This window comes from Saccostrea echinata, unplaced genomic scaffold (genome assembly GCF_033153115.1).
Source record: "Saccostrea echinata isolate AGI-Se365-2 ecotype Australia unplaced genomic scaffold, CSIRO_AGI_Sech_v1 ptg000057l, whole genome shotgun sequence".
NCBI lineage: Eukaryota > Metazoa > Mollusca > Bivalvia > Ostreida > Ostreidae > Saccostrea > Saccostrea echinata.
Window position 1 is genome coordinate 5,305,631 of NW_026889806.1, and position 20,155 is coordinate 5,325,785.

Genomic DNA, 20,155 nt, shown 5'->3' on the forward strand with positions numbered 1-20,155 from the left:
GGGATCAGGTGTCACGGAGGAGTAAGCATCACCTGTCAACCTGCTGTGTGCTCTTTGTCATGTTCGGGCAAACGGAAATATCCGAAAACAATTCATTGAAAATAATAGCCTATCAATTAGTTTTAAAAACGTCAATCAGTATTCAACTTAATGATAGATTGTATTTGCTGACAAGGCCATTGTATCGACCATAGAAATTGTTGATATCCTTGTATCATAAACTTGTTTGTCAATAACTTTATTGCACATTTAAAAAAAATATTTTTAACAGAAAAAACAAACAAACCAACAACTGATGCCGTGATACGCTTTGATCCGGCCACAGTATTTGGTGGAAATGATATCTCTAGATCTTCTGAAAATGTGTCAGCATCACCAGTATTTATCAACACAGGGTTGTTAAATTCCTTCTCAACTCCTTCGGGCTGAAGCATTTATAAATTATTGGAAAATGATATAAATAATGTTTTTCTTTACAATGTTTGTATTTAATGCTCTCGAAATTGCTTCTAAGTGAATAAAAGAGATATTCTTCTATTTTCTAATAAAGGTTCAGGTAACCTTTCCGAAACAAAAAAAAATTGTATTAGATCTATCCAAGTTGTATATGTTTGATCAACTACAAAATATATTTCAAAATATCTGTAATCAATGTCGCTGACCTCCACTTTGAGAGTCCGGATAATGGCATCACTAGCACCAGTTGACGTGGCGGTGATATTAATTTTGAGATCACCAATCTCGGAAGGAACAATAGGAAAATATACAGGATAGATCTCCCCAGGTGCTATCTATAAGTAAACCAATTGCAATACAATCCAGGAATTGCCAAAAAGACATGAAATGAACGAATGGTCATACCACATCAGTTTTGGAGTAATGCAACAGGTTTTAAACAGAGTACAATAGAAAACGTATAACTTAGAGAAACTCAAAGAACACGTTTAAGCATTGGAGCAATGTAATTTGTTTCCTATGCTTTACAATTGTATGTGGGTGTGTTATGTATAATTTTATTATACATACATTGAATGTTCGTCCAATTTTTAATGAAAATCTCCCGGATTTTACTTGGCTATCTTGTACGTAATTGACGATATTTTTGAAGGCCTCGTTTTTATCAATGGCAACGAGAACCTGAAAAAGAAATATGGAAGGATGCAAGAAAAATCGCACGAACTACAAGCACTACTACCCCATCTGAGAAATAATGCCGAAAATTAACCTTTGACATGAGTTTTGCCTTCTCAAATTCATCAACTTTTTAAAAAAAACCCTCAAAAATGAAAAATTTCTCTCCAGAGTAACATCGTACTAACCAGATATGATGATTCATAACATGTGCTATTGAACCATTTATTTAAATCTTGTCAAAAAAAAGAAAAAAAGAAAAAAAATACCTCCCCCCCAAGTATCTATATATTTAGTGTAAAACATGCTTTCTGTGCATGTTGTATTATATCAATACATATACCTAGATTCAAACATTTAGATATGAGCAAAGTAATATGTGAATATCGCCACGTTTCAAAACGTATTGAGTATAATATCTTTTTTATTAACTATTCGGAAATCACATTTGTAGTTTATATCATTGGCATTTAATGAAGAAGAAAATAATCCCTCGTTTTGGCTCACTAAAAATAAATAACATTGGATGTAACTGTTTTCTGATTAAAACATTTTACAGCCCCTTCCCCATCAAATTAAGAACTCTTTTCCGTATTGTTATTCTCCTACTTTTATTCCAATTTCAATTGTATGATATCTATTCCCATATTGCAACGTACACACCTAACTATTTGTGATTTCAACAATAGAGTTTAATTATTGATGTTTTCATAGAATCTCCAAAATAATGTGTAATATTGATCAATTGGAAATGAATAATGTCAATATCTGAAATACTTCATCAATGAAATTCTTACAAATAAGATAAATTTTTTCATACCTTGATGTCTTTTTTCAGATAGTTAAACACATTAGCTTGGATAACCACAAGTTCCCCCCGTGTAACGGAGTACGGCAAAGTCAGACTCACAAAGAAAGGCTGAAACACTCTAACCTGCAACCGAATTAATACTGATAAATAAGACAAAGGAATTGTTTTTACAAAGTGGACATTTGACAAAAAAAACTTAAAAAAAAAAATCAAGGGAAAAAAGATATCTATATAATTCAAGGTTTTGGTTCGATCAACTCTGTATAAATATCGTCTGAAAGTAATCAAGTATCATGCAATTGTTTTAATGCAATAAAGGTAGATAATTTTGCAAAGAGTTTTGAAAATAATAGCTGAAACATTTTATTTTAAGGACATAATATAAACTGTTTACAGGCTAAAGATACCACAAATATTTCTCACGTTAGCAGGAGACGGGTCCAGTCCCAGTCCAGAGTTAGGGTTGACAGCAAAAGCTGTAGCGACCCAGGTAGTAATAGTATCAGGTACAGGAATACTTAGTGACGTCATACCGTCCGCGCTGTGAAGATTATTGTGTTTTATTTGGAAAATTGCTAAAATATGACACTCTCTCGACAGAAAGTGATTTATTCACCCAATACATACATGTATATACGGTTAACGCTAGATGGTACAATGTACAGGTAGGCAAACACGAGTTATCGTTCATAGTACGAGTTATCGTTCATTATGTAGTAGATCTATTCACTCGTACGTGGAATATTCGACATGTGTTTAAATACATGTACACGGAAATAAATGAAATATTCTTAATTAATATTCACAGGTAATTTACATTTATTTCACTGGCAATTTACAATTGGTAATTATATATTAAGTCGTACAGGTAAAAGTAGAAATACTAATCCATATAAACAATGTATCCATTTGAATTAATCATCAAATATGGATAAATTGATGACAAGCGTGGATTTATTCAAATTCAAAATAAAATTCGTTGAACTATATTATTAGATGTATTTTTTTTTCAATGTTCATTTGTATTTCGATTGATGCAATGTTTATGTGTATTCGGAATAGAAAATCCGCGGGGGGGGGGGGTGTTATTATCCCCTGCAAACAGGCACGTATCGTTACAAATGAACATTTAAAAAACATATGTTTAGAGGCTGCTTTAAGATCCCGCCCCCATTTTTCCAGCCAATCCAACCCTGATGACCTATGCTCGGCACTTAGGTCCATTGAGCAGTGAGGGATCTTTTTCGTGCCAGCACCTAGTGGGATACGGGACCTCGGTTTATATGGTCTCATCCGAAGGACCGGTCTCCACGTCCCGCAGTGGACCAATTCGAACCCGCGACGTAAGGATCAACTCCTTACTCCGCGACTCTAGAGCAGACGCTCTTACAACGCCCCATGCAGGCGACGATTCCATAATTGAAAGATGGATTTTTTTTTAAATCACTCAAGTTGTACGATATCAATTACTGTAGTATTATTTTTTTTTTAATTTTAATAATATACTCATACCTAAACTACTACTGAGAAATATGCCTATATTAGTAAAGAAACATTTTCTATCTTCTTTTGATTTCAAAAGTTTTTTTATTTTATTTTACCTGAATGTCTTACTTAGCGCCAAGATTTTATTTTCACACAAAACTCACGGTTTACCGAGGTATATCCGAACGCAATACAGCAAGACATTTGTTAATCTATCAACTTATATTCCTTGTCATTTGCTACTCCCAACTTTTCTAGCTCATGTACATTTCACACAAGGTGATTTCGAGCTATTTTTCCCTCGAAAGTACAAATAAATATATTTCTAAACAATGCACCTAATTTCTCTACCTATTTTTGACAGGTATCAGATTAATTTTAGACATTTGTTTGTTTGTTTAACTCCCCTTCGAGATTGTTCACTCATATTGAGACACCAGCATTTACCGGTGGAGGGCTGCAAATTTAGACTTAAACTTGGCACTCAGGGCCTTTTTAGCAGTGAGGGATTTTTTTTTTCTTCTACCGCGACTCGGAACTTCTGTTTATACCGTATCGTCCGAAGAACCAATCTCTACGTTCCGTGAAGTGAATGGAACTCGGGCGACAATTTAAACTGATGTTATAGATGTCATTATCCCAAAATCCCTGAATTATGTATCATCTGAGAGTACCTCATAAACTACGTTTAACCTACATCGCACAAACATAGGGATACTGTCTTGATCCCAGAGGGTTTTTTCCAAGCTATCCGTACCTTTAAACCAGCTAAAAACTAGCATAATATACACTATTCACCTATATATTTTGGACAGTCCCAGATTAATTAACATTTCAGAGATATACTAGATTTCAGATGATTTCTCTTATCTACGCAGTGATGAAGCATCGTTTTTGAAAAAAGGGGGGGGGGGGAGAGCCAGAGAAAAAAAAATTACTTACCTGAAAAAGTTGACAAGCAGATAAAAAAGAAGGAAAATTGCCCAAACTCGAAAATCCTATTTCGTGGGGGAAGGGGGGGGGGTATAATTACAACATCTTACAGTACCAAATTTTATTAATACTATACAACATCATCCGTATTTGACCTTTACTGTAACAAAAAAGTGGGGGGGGGGGGGGGGGAGTGGACAACTGGCCTTTCAAAGAACATTTTCAATATAAAGAAGTTATGTTTGGAAAAAAGTTGGGGGGGGGGCGTTCCTACCTGCCTCCTACGTTAGTTTGTACATGTTTCAGCTAATATTCCTGCAAAAAAGGCTAATATTCTTACAGACCTATGACAGTCAAATGGTTAATTAAACATAAAGATATTACGCTCTCTCAAAATGTTTCTCCCATGCATCTACGTAGAATGTGCATGCTGAATTCATTTTAGCATATCCTGGAAAAATTACGATCTGAAATCCCAGATCAGTATACGCTTCTAATCAAAATACTTTTGCTTTTAACAAGATTAACATGAAAATATAGCCCTGATCGCAGATAATTGTAGCTTGTACGAGCTTAAAAAACAGTACAATATCCACCATTTCTCTACGTACTCTGGATGGAAACAATATTTATTTAAGAAAATAACCTTGATCCCAGACATTTTTTGTCATCTACCTCTAGTTTCATCAAACTAATAGTCCAAGACAATACCCTACCTTCTATGGAGAGTCCAAAATAAATTTAACCTGAAGATATGTCCCTGATCTCAGAGCTTTCTCCCACCTACCTGTACATTGTACCAGATAATATCCCTATTAAATGTACGCCACAATCCTACCTGCCATTGATATATGCAGAATATATTTGGTATTGATAATATTACACTGATCTCGCAAGGTTTTCTCAACCTACCTGTAGCTTGTACCAGCTAAAAGTCTAGGTCAAAACTCGGTTATACCCTACCTTCTATGGAAAGTCAAAAGTTAAAACTTACATCAAGATATGTCCCTGATCTCAGTGCTTTCTCCCACCTATCTGTGCATTGTACCAGATAATATCCCTGTTAAATATACACCACAATCCTACCTGCCATAGATACATGCAGAATATATTTGGTGTTGATAATATTACCCTCATCTCGAAGGGTTTCCTCAACCTACCTGTAGCTTGTACCAGCTAAAAGTCTAGGTCAAAACTCGGTTATACCCTACCTTCTATGGAAAGTCAAAAGTTAAAACTTACATCAAGATATATCCCTGATCTCAATGCTTTCTCCCACCTACCTGTACTTTGTACCAGATAATATCCCTGTTAAATATACGACACAATCCTACCTGCCATTGATACATGCAGAATATATTTGTTATTGATAATATTACCCTCATCTCGAAGGGTTTCCCCAACCTATACCTGAAGCTTGTACCAGCTAAAAATCTAGGTACAAACTTGGTAATACTCTACCTTCTATTGAAAGTCAAAAGTTAAAACTTACATCAAGATATGTCCCTGATCTCAGTGCTTTCTCCCACCTACCTGTACTTTGTACCAAATAATATCCCTGTTAAATATGCGCCACAATCCTACCTGCCATTGATACATGCAGAATATATTTGTTATTGATAATATTAACCTCATCTCGAAGGGTTTCCGCAACCTACCTGTAGCTTGTACCAGCTAAAAGTCTAGGTACAAACTTGGTAATACTCTACCTTCTATGGAAAGTCAAAAGTTAAAACTTACATCAAAATATGTCCCTGATCTCAGTGCTTTCTCCCACCTACCTGTACTTTGTACCAAATAATATCCCTGTTAAATATGCGCCACAATCCTACCTGCCATTGATACATGCAGAATATATTTGGTATTAATAATAATACCATGATCTCGAAAGGTTTCCCCAACCTACCTGTAGCTTGTACCGGCTAAAAGTTTAGGTCAATACTCGGTAATACCCTACGTTTAATGGAAAGTAACTTGATAAATTTTACATGAAGATATGTCCCTGATCTCAGAGCTTTCTCCCACCTACCTGTACTTTGTACCAGATAATATCCCTGTTAAATATACGCCACAATCCTACCTGCCATTGATACATGCAGAATATATTTGTTATTGATAATATTACCCTGATCTCAAAGGGTTTCCGCAACCTACCTGTAGCTTGTACCAGCTAATAGTTCAGGTCAAAACTCGGTAATACCTTCTATTGAAAGTCAAAAGTTAAAACTTACATCAAGATATGTCCCTGATCTCAGTGCTTTCTCCCACCTACCTGTACTTTGTACCAGATAATATCCCTGTTAAATATACACCACAATCCTACCTGCCATTGATACATGCAGAAGATATTTGGTATTGATAATATTAACCTCATCTCGAAGGGTTTCCTCAATCTACCTGTAGCTTGTACCAGCTAAAAGTCTAGGTCAAAACTCGGTTATACCCTACCTTCTATGGAAAGTCAAAAGTTAAAACTTACATCAAGATATGTCCCTGATCTCAGTGCTTTTTCCCACCTACCTGTACTTTGTACCAGATAATATCCCTGTTAAATATACGCCACAATCCTACCTGCCATTGATACATGCAGAATATATTTGTTATTGATAATATTACCCTGATCTCAAAGGGTTTCCGCAACCTACCTGTAGCTTGTACCAGCTAATAGTTCAGGTCAAAACTCGGTAATACCTTCTATTGAAAATCAAAAGTTAAAACTTACATCAAGATATGTCCCTGATCTCAGTGCTTTCTCCCACCTACCTGTACTTTGTACCAGATAATATCCCTGTTAAATATACACCACAATCCTACCTGCCATTGATACATGCAGAAGATATTTGGTATTGATAATATTACCCTCATCTCGAAGGGTTTCCTCAACCTACCTGTAGCTTGTACCAGCTAAAAGTCTAGGTCAAAACCCGGTTATACCCTACCTTCTATGGAAAGTCAAAAGTTAAAACTTACATCAAGATATGTCCCTGATCTCAGTGCTTTCTCCCACCTACCTGTACTTTGTACCAGATAATATCCCTGTTAAATATACACCATAATCCTACCTGCCATTGATACATGCAGAATATATTTGTTATTGATAATATTAACCTCATCTCGAAGGGTTTCCCCAACCTACCTGTAGCTTGTACCAGCTAAAAGTCTAGGTACAAACTTGGTAATACTCTACCTTCTATGGAAAGTCAAAAGTTAAAACTTACATCAAGATATGTCCCTGATTTCAGTGCTTTTTCCCACCTACCTGTACTTTGTACCAAATATATAATATCCCTGTTAAATATGCGCCACAATCCTACCTGCCATTGATACATGCAGAATATATTTGATATTAATAATAATACCATGATCTCGAAAGGTTTCCCCAACCTACCTGTAGCTTGTACCAGCTAAAAGTTTAGGTCAATACTTGGTAATACCCTACGTTTAATGGAAGGTAACTTGATAAATTTTACATGAAGATATGTCCCTGATCTCGGAGCTTTCTCCCACCTACCTGTACTTTGTACCAGATAATATCCCTGTTAAATATACGCCACAATCCTACCTGCCATTGATACATGCAGAATATATTTGTTATTGATAATATTACCCTGATCTCAAAGGGTTTCCGCAACCTACCTGTAGCTTGTACCAGCTAATAGTTCAGGTCAAAACTCGGTAATACCTTCTATTGAAAATCAAAAGTTAAAACTTACATCAAGATATGTCCCTGATCTCAGTGCTTTCTCCCACCTACCTGTACTTTGTACCAGATAATATCCCTGTTAAATATACGCCACAATCCTACCTTGTCATCAAAAGATGCAGAATATATTTGGTATTGAAAAGATCATCCTGTTCTCGAAGAATTTTCCAATTAGCCTACCCGTAGCTTGTACCAGCTGATAGTCTAGGTCAATACTCAGTAATGCCCTACCTTTTTTGGAGAGTCACACGATAAATAAATTAAAGTACATGTAACATCGAAAATGGTGTATACCTATTTACGATTCGTATTCAGTTTAATGTGGTTTTAATGTAGTCTTCTTGTGTACTAAGATCACAGGTCTTTAGATCGCTCATAAAAAATTGAGGTGTTCAAAAAATAAAGGTATGGAAGTATTGGAACTATTTACATAGAGTACACACTTTCGCCAATAAAATACTTTTAAATCAAATGCTTTATAATTTTACTTTCTATCCATATCTATTCATATATAAACAATCTTCATAACAACCAAAGTTCATTCCGAAATCCCGTACAATTTCTGATATATTCTGAAACCAATTTAAAAATTCACCTTAGTTTTTTACTCGACATCAGCTGGGGCCTTTGAAAAGTTACACTAACTGTTAACGGGAACGACGGGATAAATTTTCCTCGGAATTTATTCTATATCCCGGTGAGCTTGAGATAAAAGATACCACGGATTATGACACATCTGTTTCATATTTGGATATTTTAGTTAATGGTTATCTAACAACCAAGCTTTATGATAAACGTGATGACTTTAACTTTTCAATCGTCAACTTCCCTTACTTATGCAGCAATATCCTTCATCACCTGTATACGAAGTTTATATCTCTCAGTTGATTCGATACGTATGTACAATTTCTAAAACGAGGTAAATTATTGACACACATGTTGATGAAACAAGAATTTCAACAGTCTCGTTTAAAGTCATCATTTTGTAAGTTCTATGGTCGATACATTGACCTTGTCAGCAAATACAATTTATCATTGAGTAAAATGCTGACTGATGTTTTTCATACTAATTGTTAGTTCATCATTTACACACTGAATTGACGATGGATTTTCCGTTATTTCCCGATCATGACAAGGAGCACACGGCGGGTGTGACCGGTCGGCAATGGATGCTCACTCCTCCATGGCACCTGATCCCACCTCTGATTTTTCGGATGTCCGTGTTTGCTCTGCTCCTATTTTGTATTTTTTACTGGACTTTTGAGTTTGAATACTGTTCATTATTTCCATATATTTCATACTCAATGAATATTTGCATTCGAACTCTACAAAATTTTTCTTTATTTGATCGTATGATCTTGCTTAGTCACCAAGAACATTTTAGCGGTCTAATTTTTTTAAAAAATTGAAAAGTATATTATACATTCTGGGAAAACTCGTTCAATCTTAGCTCTTTTTATATTCATAAACAACATGGTGGTGCAGTTGTTGATGCAGTCGTTTTCTAATATTTTTTCGCGAAAGGAATTATTACGGACTTAACCTTATGATATGGAATAAGAAAAATCAACTTTAAAATGTTGAAAGATTGTGTAAGTACTATGCAGCTCTTCGTTGGACTTCAAACACCGTCTGTATATATGTGAATGACCAGGGGCCCAATTCAAGCTATTGTCGAGTAAAAAAAGTAGGTCAATTTTGAAATAGATTATAGAATATCTCGGGAAGTACATATATATAGAATTTCGAAATGAACTTTGGTAGTAATAAAGATTGTTTATATATCAGTAAATTTAAATAGAAAGGAAAATTTTAGAGCTTTTGATTAAAAAGTATTTTATTAGCGAAAGAGGATACACAGTGTAAGGAATTCAATACCTTTATATTTTTTATACACCCCGATTTTTTAAAATCGGATTAAAGCGATCCAAAGGTCTGTGATTAAGATATATTGAAATCAGACCAAAACTGTAGGAGGAGTAGGAAAAATTGTTTATAGACAGAGGGACGAATGACAGACACCTTACTTTTGAATAATCTCTCTTCTCGTCTTTGACCAGTAGAGCTCAAAATGACAAATGCTCAGGTCATAAGTAATCTTTGAGTGAAATATAGACAATAATGTTTTTCCAATAGAGAACAATTTTTGTTCGTGAAACACTGATGCTCCGTATGACAGCTTTTGGAGAGGTTAAAGTTTCTCAAATGCAAGTCAAACTTTAAGGTCAAGGGATGAAAAATGTTGTTACCCAAAGAAAGGACTTGTTCCCATTGAATATACTTGTGAAATATGAAAGCCCAAAACACTTACCATTATAAAATTACGGCCAATGTTTTTAAATGTGGATCAAACTCAAAGTTCAAGGTCAAAAGGTCATTAATATTTTTATATCCTTGGAAAGATCTTATAATAAATACATGTGAAGTATGAAAATCTTAACATCTACAGTTCAGAAGTTATGATTACGCTTAAAGACTGGTAAATTCTTGCAAAATTGAGTCAAACTTCAAGGTCAAGAGGTCAAATATAAGGTACTCAAAGAAAGGCCTTTCACAAGGAATACACGTGTGAAATATGAGAACCATAGCTTTGACCAATCAAATGTTAAGGACAATGTTAAAGTTTTTGCGACCAAAAGGTCAAACAGACAGACAGAGGGACAGACAAGACAAAAATTATATACCCATGAATCTTCCATTACGAGGGCATAATCATGGATCTTAAATGAGTTTTACTTTTTTCTGTCACTGACACTGAATATCTAGGCAAGGTCATAATATACTTTTAGCTTTCATATATTCTTTGTTTGAAGTTTCAAGCTCCAAAACCATTCATACCACTTTTAGCAGTGACCTTGACGAAATGATCTTGGGTCATTCCACAAAACATAAGTATTATTTTTGTGAAGAATGAACTTTCAATGTTTTATAAATCTGTTATGGATTAAACATTTCTGCAATTGACTCTGAACTTGCAAAAATGACCTTTGGTTAGATATTTGTGTTATGCATCAATTTCATAAGCCCCCGTTTGAGATTTATAGACAGAATAAGATAAAAAAAAAACTATTTTGCCAGTGACCCTTAACTTGCCGGAATATAACTCAGTCATGATTAATACATACTCTTAGATCAGATCGGCAATGGATGCTCACTCCTTCATGGCACCTGATCCGATCCCACCTCTGATTTTTTAGAGGTCCGTGTTTGCTCTTCTCCTGAATTGTGTTGTTTTAATGGACTTTTGAGCTTGAATACTGTTCGTTATTTCTATATATTTCATGCAGCTTGAATACTGTTCGTTATTTCTATATATTTCATGCAATGTAAGAAATAAGTATAGCCTTAATGTTTTCCATTACCAGATATGTTAAAGACAGTAGTAATTTTTTTTTTCTATAATTGACTTTGAACTCGATCAAATGACCTTAGGTGAAGATCATGACACAACTTCAGGTCATAAGAAATCTGTGTATGAAGTAAGAAACTCCAATATTTCTGGATAAACAAGCGGGACCAGCCAAAAATTTTAAACATATAGCTTTTCTGTGAATGACCTTGATATTACCATAATAACCTTGTGTTAAGGTTAAGACACTCGGGTTATAAACAATCGCTGTACAAGGTATGAACAATATCTTGGACAAAATTTCAAGAACAGACGGGCAAGGTTATTCCTACATCTCACTAAACTTCGATTGTGGGGAGTACTAGTATTACAATATAAATATTACATAAAACATGTCCAATTGATTCTACTTCTTATGCCCCCGGATCGAAACATCCCGGGGGTGTATTGTTTTTGTCCTGTCTGTCTGTCTGTTTATCTGTTTGTCTCTCTGTCTGTCTGTTGTCAACTTTAACCTAGCCCATAACTATTGAGTGTGTAGGGCTATGGCTTTCATATTTCAGAAGTGTATTCTTTGTGACAAGACCTTTCTTTGGGTACCACCAATTTGGACCTCTTGACCTTGGAGTTTGACCTACTTTTACAAAAAAAATACCACACTTTAACCTTGGCCATAACTTTTGAACAGGTGGAGGTAGAGCTTTCATACTTCACATATGTATTCAGTGTGACAAGACCTTTCAGCTGGCATAAATATTTTTGACCTTTTGACCTTTTCCTAAGAGTTTGACCCACTTTTTAAAAACTTTAACCTTGGTCATATCTTTTGAACAGTTAGAACTAGAGTTTTCATATTTCACAGGTGTATTCCTTGTAACAAGACCTTTCTTTGGGTACCAACACTTTTGACCTTGACCTTTGGAGTTTGACATGAATTTGAGAGAATTCAAACCTCGCCATAAGCTGTCATACGGTGGCATCAGCGTTTCACAAACACATCTCGTTTTTAAATTTTCTTTTCAATCTCTGTCCTGACAGTTGTCTCCGTTACTTTACATTCTTAAGAGCAGCTCTATATGCGAGGCAAGTTAACAGCGCTACTCCCAAGACAATTGCCTCTTTCATCAACACATGAGTCAGGTATTGCAGCCCCATTCTACCAAAAATTTATTTATCATTCAACTTAAATTTTACCATATGATGATTGCTTATTTTATTATAAAGTATACTGCATAAACTACAACAATTAATACGTACATATATATTTAAACCTTTGGAATAAGTGAAACGGTTTATAATTCAGACTTATTTGTAACAATTAATAAAATTATTTTAAGTATTGCATTGGAATACAGGACGTGTTTCTGTGAAACACTATGCCCCCGATGGTAACACAATTCTGGAGTGGGACGTAGACTGAAGTGGTATACACTTATAAGATGTTTTAAGGGTTTCAAATGTAGGTCAAAGGTCACAGTTGAGGTCACATGATCAAAAATATCTGTACCAACGGAAAGGTCTTGTCATAATGAACACTCATGTCAAATATTAAAGCCTTACCCTTGACAGCGCTATAGTTATGGGCTAGGTTAAAGTTGACAATAGACAGACAGACAAACAGACAGACAGACAGGACAAAACAATATACCCCCCGCATCTTTCGATCAGGGGGCATAAAAATCCTGATTGTCCTTTTTTGTTAGCATTTCTTTTATCACTAAAACAATTTATTATTTTTGGCTTTAATAATTCCCAGTAGGTGCAATTCAATGTAGCACAAGATACAAATAGGTAAACGTACAGAGGATACTCAAGGAGTAAGTTATCCATTTCAGTATTTAATAATCCTTGAGATGTAAATGTAGCCTGCTTTACATATTCCTGCAAGAAATTGGCAAATTAGGAAGAAATATTCTTATGTTATGGGTGTTTGATAAAATTCACAATTTAAATGAAAGATCATGGGAACAGGATAGAAGTACATTTTTAAAAAAAGCCCAGGTATGGGTTTGAAGCATTGAAATGCTTATCAAGAATGTCACCAAGGTGGAGTGTAGTCTATAAAATGAAAATTACAATATTAATTATACATGCAGCAATTTAGCTCATTGAGCATAAACTAGACATTCCCTTATTAACTACTAGTAGTTCAAAAGATGTCGTATTATCAGTAAAATAGACAGAGAAATGCCTGACAACTGATCATCAACAAAAACAATAGAACTTCCATTGAACATTAAATTTTACCCAAGTGAAGTTTTGAGCAAATGAGTTATTCTTTGTTTCCATGATCTATTATATACAGTACAAATCATAACAATCATTACATATGCAATGCTTCTTTACATGCAATGAACTTTACATGGGAATTTATAATTAAAATGTAGCTTTGACAAAATTAGCCAATTGATTATGGCAGATGACCTTTCCAAGCTCTCCAGCAGAACAGCAAAACATGAAAGAGATTTAAATAACTGGATGCTCAGTCCTAGCACTTCCTTTTAATAGACTTGTCACATTGAATTATTTAAATGTTTTGATACATTTAAACATTTCAAAAGGGAATATGTCAATCACAGGAGCAGTTGAAACAAAATGTCAAACAAAATTATCATCCATGTAGGTGGTGCTTTTAGCAACGCACCTCCCCTTTAACTGTGAGCAAAAATGTTTTGTACTTTCTGGTCCCTGAATAATAACATGTGAAAGGTACTGACAGTGGAATTAATGTACTGAAAGTACATAAAAAGAGAAGCTGCAACATGACTGCATTGTCTGAATACATGTCAAAGACAAACAAAAGAGGATGACCAATCTTGCACCCCTTTCAGAAACACCCCTTACTTATGAGGTTATTTGTATTTTGACATGAAGAGTTCATTGTTAAAGTTGGACATAAACAATTATATTTAACGAATTTATTTCTGTCGCATGGTCAGTAAATTATTTTTAAACTAGAGGTACTGTGAGCACTGAGCTCACAAAATGATACCCCGCGCCTCAGATACATGTAGATCTATGTTATTCTATGGGAGACCTAAGTGTCTGATCAAAAATTAAAATAAGAGGTGCACAATGGCATTAGGTATTAAAGAATCTGTGAAAGTATCATTAAATTTTATTCAGTGGTATAGGAGGAGTTGCGGATCAGAAATGGGTACCCCTCATTTTAATAGAAAGAATGGCAGTGTTTTGCCAAATGCACCCCTACTAATGTTATTGTCCCCCGCTTTCATGAAAGCGAGGGGACATTAAATCTCATTTGTCTGTCAGTCCGTCCGTCCGTCACAAAAACTTTGACCTTTGTCATATCTTTTGAATGAGAAGAGATAGGGCTTTCATATTACACATGTGTATTGCCTGTAACAAGACCTTTCTAAATAGACTATGATTTTTTACCCCTTCACCTTGACCTTAAAGTTTGACCTACTTTTAAAAAAAATAAAACGTTACTTTGAATTGGCCATAACGTTTGAATGAGAAGAGATTGGGCTTTCATTTTAAACCTGTTTATTGCCTGTGACAAGACCTTTCTAAATACACTATAGTTTTTGATCTCGTGACCTTGACCTTGAAGTTTGACCTACTTTTCAAAAATGTTAATTTTTCTTATAACTTCTGATTGAGAAGAGAACGGCCTTTCATATTTGAACTCTGCATTACCTGTGACTAGATATTTCCGAGCATGCTATATCTGACCCCTTGATCTTGACCTTCACGATTGACCTAATTTTCAAAAAGTTCAGCTTTGGTGATAACTTCTGAACGATATGCCATAAATAATGACTCCTCACCCACAAAGACACCGAAAGCGGGGGACCACAATTCTTTGAATTTGCTTGTTGTGATTTAAATTCAAGACACGTGGTGTAGGTTGACCTACTCATAGGTTATTTAGGGAAGAACCGGTTTTATAAATAAAATTGGCAGTAAACAGGAGATTGCTAAAGTCTGTCTTCTAAGAGCACTGCGATCAGGGACATATCTTCATGTACAATTTATCTAGTGACTTTCCATAAAAGGTAGAGTATTACCGAGTTTTGACCTGAACTATTAGCTGGTACAAGCTACAGGTAGGTTGGGGAAACCCTTCGAAATCAGTGTAATATTATTAATACCAAAATATATTCTGCATGTATCAATGGCAGATAGGATTGTAGCGCATATTTAACAGGGATATTATCTGGTACAAAGTACAGGTAGGTGGGACAAAGCACTGATATTAGGGACATATCTTGATGTAAGTTTTAACTTTTGACTTTCCATAGAAGGTAGGGTATTACCGAGTTTTGACCTGGACTATTAGCTGGTACAAGCTACAGGTAGGTTGGGGAAACCCTTCGAAATCAGTGTAATATTATTAATATCAAAATATATTCTGCATTTATCAATGGCAGATAGGATTGTGGCGCATATTTAACAGGGATATTATCTGGTACAAAGTACAGGTAGGTGGGAGAAAGCACTGAGATCAGGGACATATCTTGATGTAAGTTTTAACTTTTGACTTTCCATAAAAGGTAGGGTATTACCGAGTTTTGACCTGGACTATTAGCTGGTACAAGCTACAGGTAGGTTGGGGAAACCCTTCGAAATCAGTGTAATATTATTAATACCAAATATATTCTGCATGTATCAATGGCAGGTAGGATTGTGGTGCATATTTAACAGGGATATTATCTGGTACAAAGTACAGGTAGGTGGGAGAAAGCACTGAGATCAGGGACATATCTTGATGTAAGTTTTAACTTTTGACTTTCCATAAAAGGTAGGGTATTACCGAGTTTTGACCTGGACTATTAGCTGGTACAAGCTACAGGTAGGTTGGGGAAACCCTTCGAAATCAGTGTAATATTATTAATACCAAATATATTCTGCATGTATCAATGGCAGGTAGGATTGTGGTGCATATTTAACAGGGATATTATCTGGTACAAAGTACAGGTAGGTGGGAGAAAGCACTGAGATCAGGGACATATCTTGATGTAAGTTTTAACTTTTTACTTTCCATAGAAGGTAGGGTATTACCGAGTTTTGACCTAGACTTTTAGCTGGTACAAGCTACAGGTAGGTTGGGGAAACCCTTCGAAATCAGTGTAATATTATTAATACCAAATATATTCTGCATGTATCAATGGCAGGTAGGATTGTGGTGCATATTTAACAGGGATATTATCTGGTACAATGCACAGGTAGGTGGGAGAAAGCTCTGAAATCAGGGACGTATCTTCAGGTTAAATTTATTTTGGACTCTCCATAGAAGGTAGGGTATTGTCTTGGACTATTAGTTTGATGAAACTAGAGGTAGATGACAAAAAATGTCTGGGATCAAGATTATTTTCTTAAATAAATATTGTTTCCATCCAGAGTACGTAGAGAAATGGTGGATATTGTACAGTTTTTTAAGCTGGTACAAGCTACAATTATCTGCGATCAGGGCTATATTTTCATGTTAATCTTGTTAAAAGCAAAAGTATTTTGATTAGAAGCGTATACTGATCTGGGATTTCAGATCGTAATTTTTCCAGGATATGCTAAAATGAATTCAGCATGCACATTCTACGTAGATGCATGGGAGAAACATTTTGAGAGAGCGTAATATCTTTATGTTTAATTAACCATTTGACTGTCATAGGTCTGTAAGAATATTAGCCTTTTTTGCAGGAATATTAGCTGAAACATGTACAAACTAACGTAGGAGGCAGGTAGGAACGGGGGGGGGGGGGAGGGGCTCCCCCCCCCCAACTTTTTTCCAAACATAACTTCTTTATATTGAAAATGCTCTTTGAAAGGCCAGTTGTCCCCTCCCCCCCCCCCCACTTTTTTGTTACAGTAAAGGTCAAATACGGATGATGTTGTATAGTATTAATAAAATTTGGTACTGTAAGATGTTGTAATTATACCCCCCCCCCCTTCCCCTACGAAATAGGATTTTCGAGTTTGGGCAATTTTCCTTCTTTTTTATCTGCTTGTCAACTTTTTTGTCAACTCTGGCTCCCCTCCCCCCTCCCCTTTCAAAAACGATGCTTCATCACTGCGTAGATAAGAGAAATCATCTGAAATCTAGTATATATCTGCAATGTTAATTAATCTGGGACTGTCCAAAATATATAGGTGAATAGTGTATATTATGCTAGTTTTTAGCTGGTTTAAAGGTACGGATAGCTTGGAAAAAACCCTCTGGGATCAAGACAGTATCCCTATGTTTGTGCGATGTAGGTTAAGCGTAGTTTATGAGGTACTCTCAGATGATACATAATTCAGGGATTTTGGGATAATGACATCTATAACATCAGTTTAAATTGTCGCCCGAGTTCCATTCACTTCACGGGACGTAGAGATTGGTTCTTCGGATGATACGGTATAAACAGAAGTCCCGAGTCGCGGTAGAAGAAAAAAAATCCCTCACTGCTAAAAAGGCCCTGAGTGCCAAGTTCAGGTCTAAATTTGCAGCCCTCCACCGGTAAATGCTGGTGTCTCAATATGAGTGAACAATCTCGAAGGGGCGTTAAAGAAACAAACAAATGTCTAACATTAATCTGATACCTGTCAAAAATAGGTAGAGAAATTAGGTGCATTGTTTAGAAATATATATATTAGTACTTTCGAGGGAAAAAATAGCTCGAAATCACCTAGTGTGAAATGTACATGAGCTAGAAAAGTTGGGAGTAGCAAATGACGAGGAATATAAGTTGATAGATTAACAAATGTCTTGCTGTATTGCGTTCGGATATACCTCGGTAAACCGTGAGTTTTGTGTGAAAATAAAATCTTCAGGTAAAATAAAATAAAAAAAAACTTTTGAAATCAGAAGAAGATAGAAAATGTTTCTTTACTAATATAGGCATATTTCTCATTAGTAGTTTAGGTATGAGTATATTATTAAAATTAAAAAAAAAAAAATACTACAGTAATTGATATCGTACAACTTGAGTCGATTAAAAAAAAAATCCATCTTTCAATTATGGAATCGTCGCCTGCATGGGGGTAAGAGCGTCTGCTCTAGAGTCGCGGAGTAAGGAGTTGATCCTTACGTCGCGGGTTCGAATTGGTCCACTGCGGGACGTGGAGACCGGTCCTTCGGATGAGACCATATAAACCGAGGTCCCGTATCCCACTAGGTGCTGGCACGAAAAAGATCCCTCACTGCTCAATGGACCTAAGTGCCGAGCATAGGTCATCAGGGTTGGATTGGCTGGAAAAATGGGGGCGGGATCTTAAAGCAGCCTCTAGACATATGTTTTTTTAAATGTTCATTTTTAACGATACGTGCCTGTTTGCAGGGGATAATAACACCCCCCCCCACCCCCCGCGGATTTTCTATTCCGAATACACATAAACATTGCATCAATCAAAAAACAAATGAATATTGAAAAAAAAATACATCTAATAATATAGTTCAACGAATTTTATTTTGAATTTGAATAAATCCACGCTTGTCATCAATTTATCCATATTTGATGATTAATTCAAATGGATACATTGTTTATGTGGATTAGTATTTCTACTTTTACCTGAACGACTTAATATATAATTACCAATTGTAAATTGCCAGTGAAATAAATGAAAATTACCTGTGAATATTAATATTGATTAAGAATATTTCATTTATTTCCGTATACATGTATTTTAATACATGACGAATATTCCACGTACGAGTGAATAGATCTAACTACATAATGAACGATAACTCGTACTATGAACAATAACTCGTGTTCGCCTACCTGTACATTGTACCATCTAGCGTTAACCTGTATATACATACACCCCCCCCCCCTCACACAGTCCCCCCACTCCCCCATATATTTTATTATTCTTTCTCTTTTCTAATGTTCAGTTTGATATTTCAATTTTAAAACGACGTTTTATCAGTTAAAAATAATCAGATTCATTAAAACTTTGATACCATATATCCCAATGTATTCAAAATAGAGAACACAACGGATCACATCTGTTTCATATTTGGATATTTCACAAGAAATGGGCATTGATACTAACACCTTTATGATATACTTGATGACTTCAACTTCTCTACTGTCAACTTCCATAATTCATTTTGCAATGTACAGTTAACACCTGCATATGAAGTTTATGCCTCCCAGTTGATTATATACATAAGAGCATATCTTACGTAAGAACATTTTCTAAATCAAGGCGGGTTGTAAAAATAAGTTGTTGATACAAATATGAGAACAATCTCGTTTAAAGTCAACATTTTGTCAATTTTGTATTCGATAGAATTACTTGTCATCAATCTGTCATTATAAGGAATGTTGACGAGGCTGACGTCTTTCATACAAGCTGTTAGGTAATTTTTTCACTTTCTACAGATTTTTCCGTTTAGGCAAACATGACAAGGAGCACATGGCATGTGTAACCGGTCGACAGGTAATGCTTACTCCTCCATGGCACCTGATACCACCTCTGTTTTCAGAGGTCCGTGTTAGCTCTGCTCAAAATTAGTGACCACTGTTCGTTTTCTTTACATTTCAGTTTTACATGACAGTTATATACATATTTTACACATACCTTGCTGTTTTATTTAACCAAAACCAGGTTTCTGGAAACAATGTTCGGACGCGCTTTTTTGGTTCTCTTAGGAATGGGAATCTCACTTTACTCATCATCACTTCGAACCTGACTGTAATATGACGTTCATTTACAGATTACACGACGTTAAAAAGTATTTTCGCTTTATTTCCGCATCGAATAGTAAAATATAAAAACATACACAATTTTGACA

General features: G+C 35.4%; 1 protein-coding gene and 1 long non-coding RNA gene across 2 annotated transcripts in view; both read right to left on the reverse strand.

Moving 5' to 3' along the window:
- LOC133174079 (CD109 antigen-like) overlaps positions 1-20,155 on the reverse strand; it is an 80,297-nt gene that overhangs the window by 6,634 nt on the left and 53,508 nt on the right. The window lies entirely within an intron of this gene.
- Positions 1,950-20,010, reverse strand: LOC133174309 (uncharacterized). The gene is made up of 3 exons (XR_009719111.1): positions 19,942-20,010; positions 2,366-2,483; positions 1,950-2,065 (listed from the first exon to the last, which is right to left on the reverse strand). It is a non-coding gene; the product is annotated as an uncharacterized LOC133174309 (long non-coding RNA).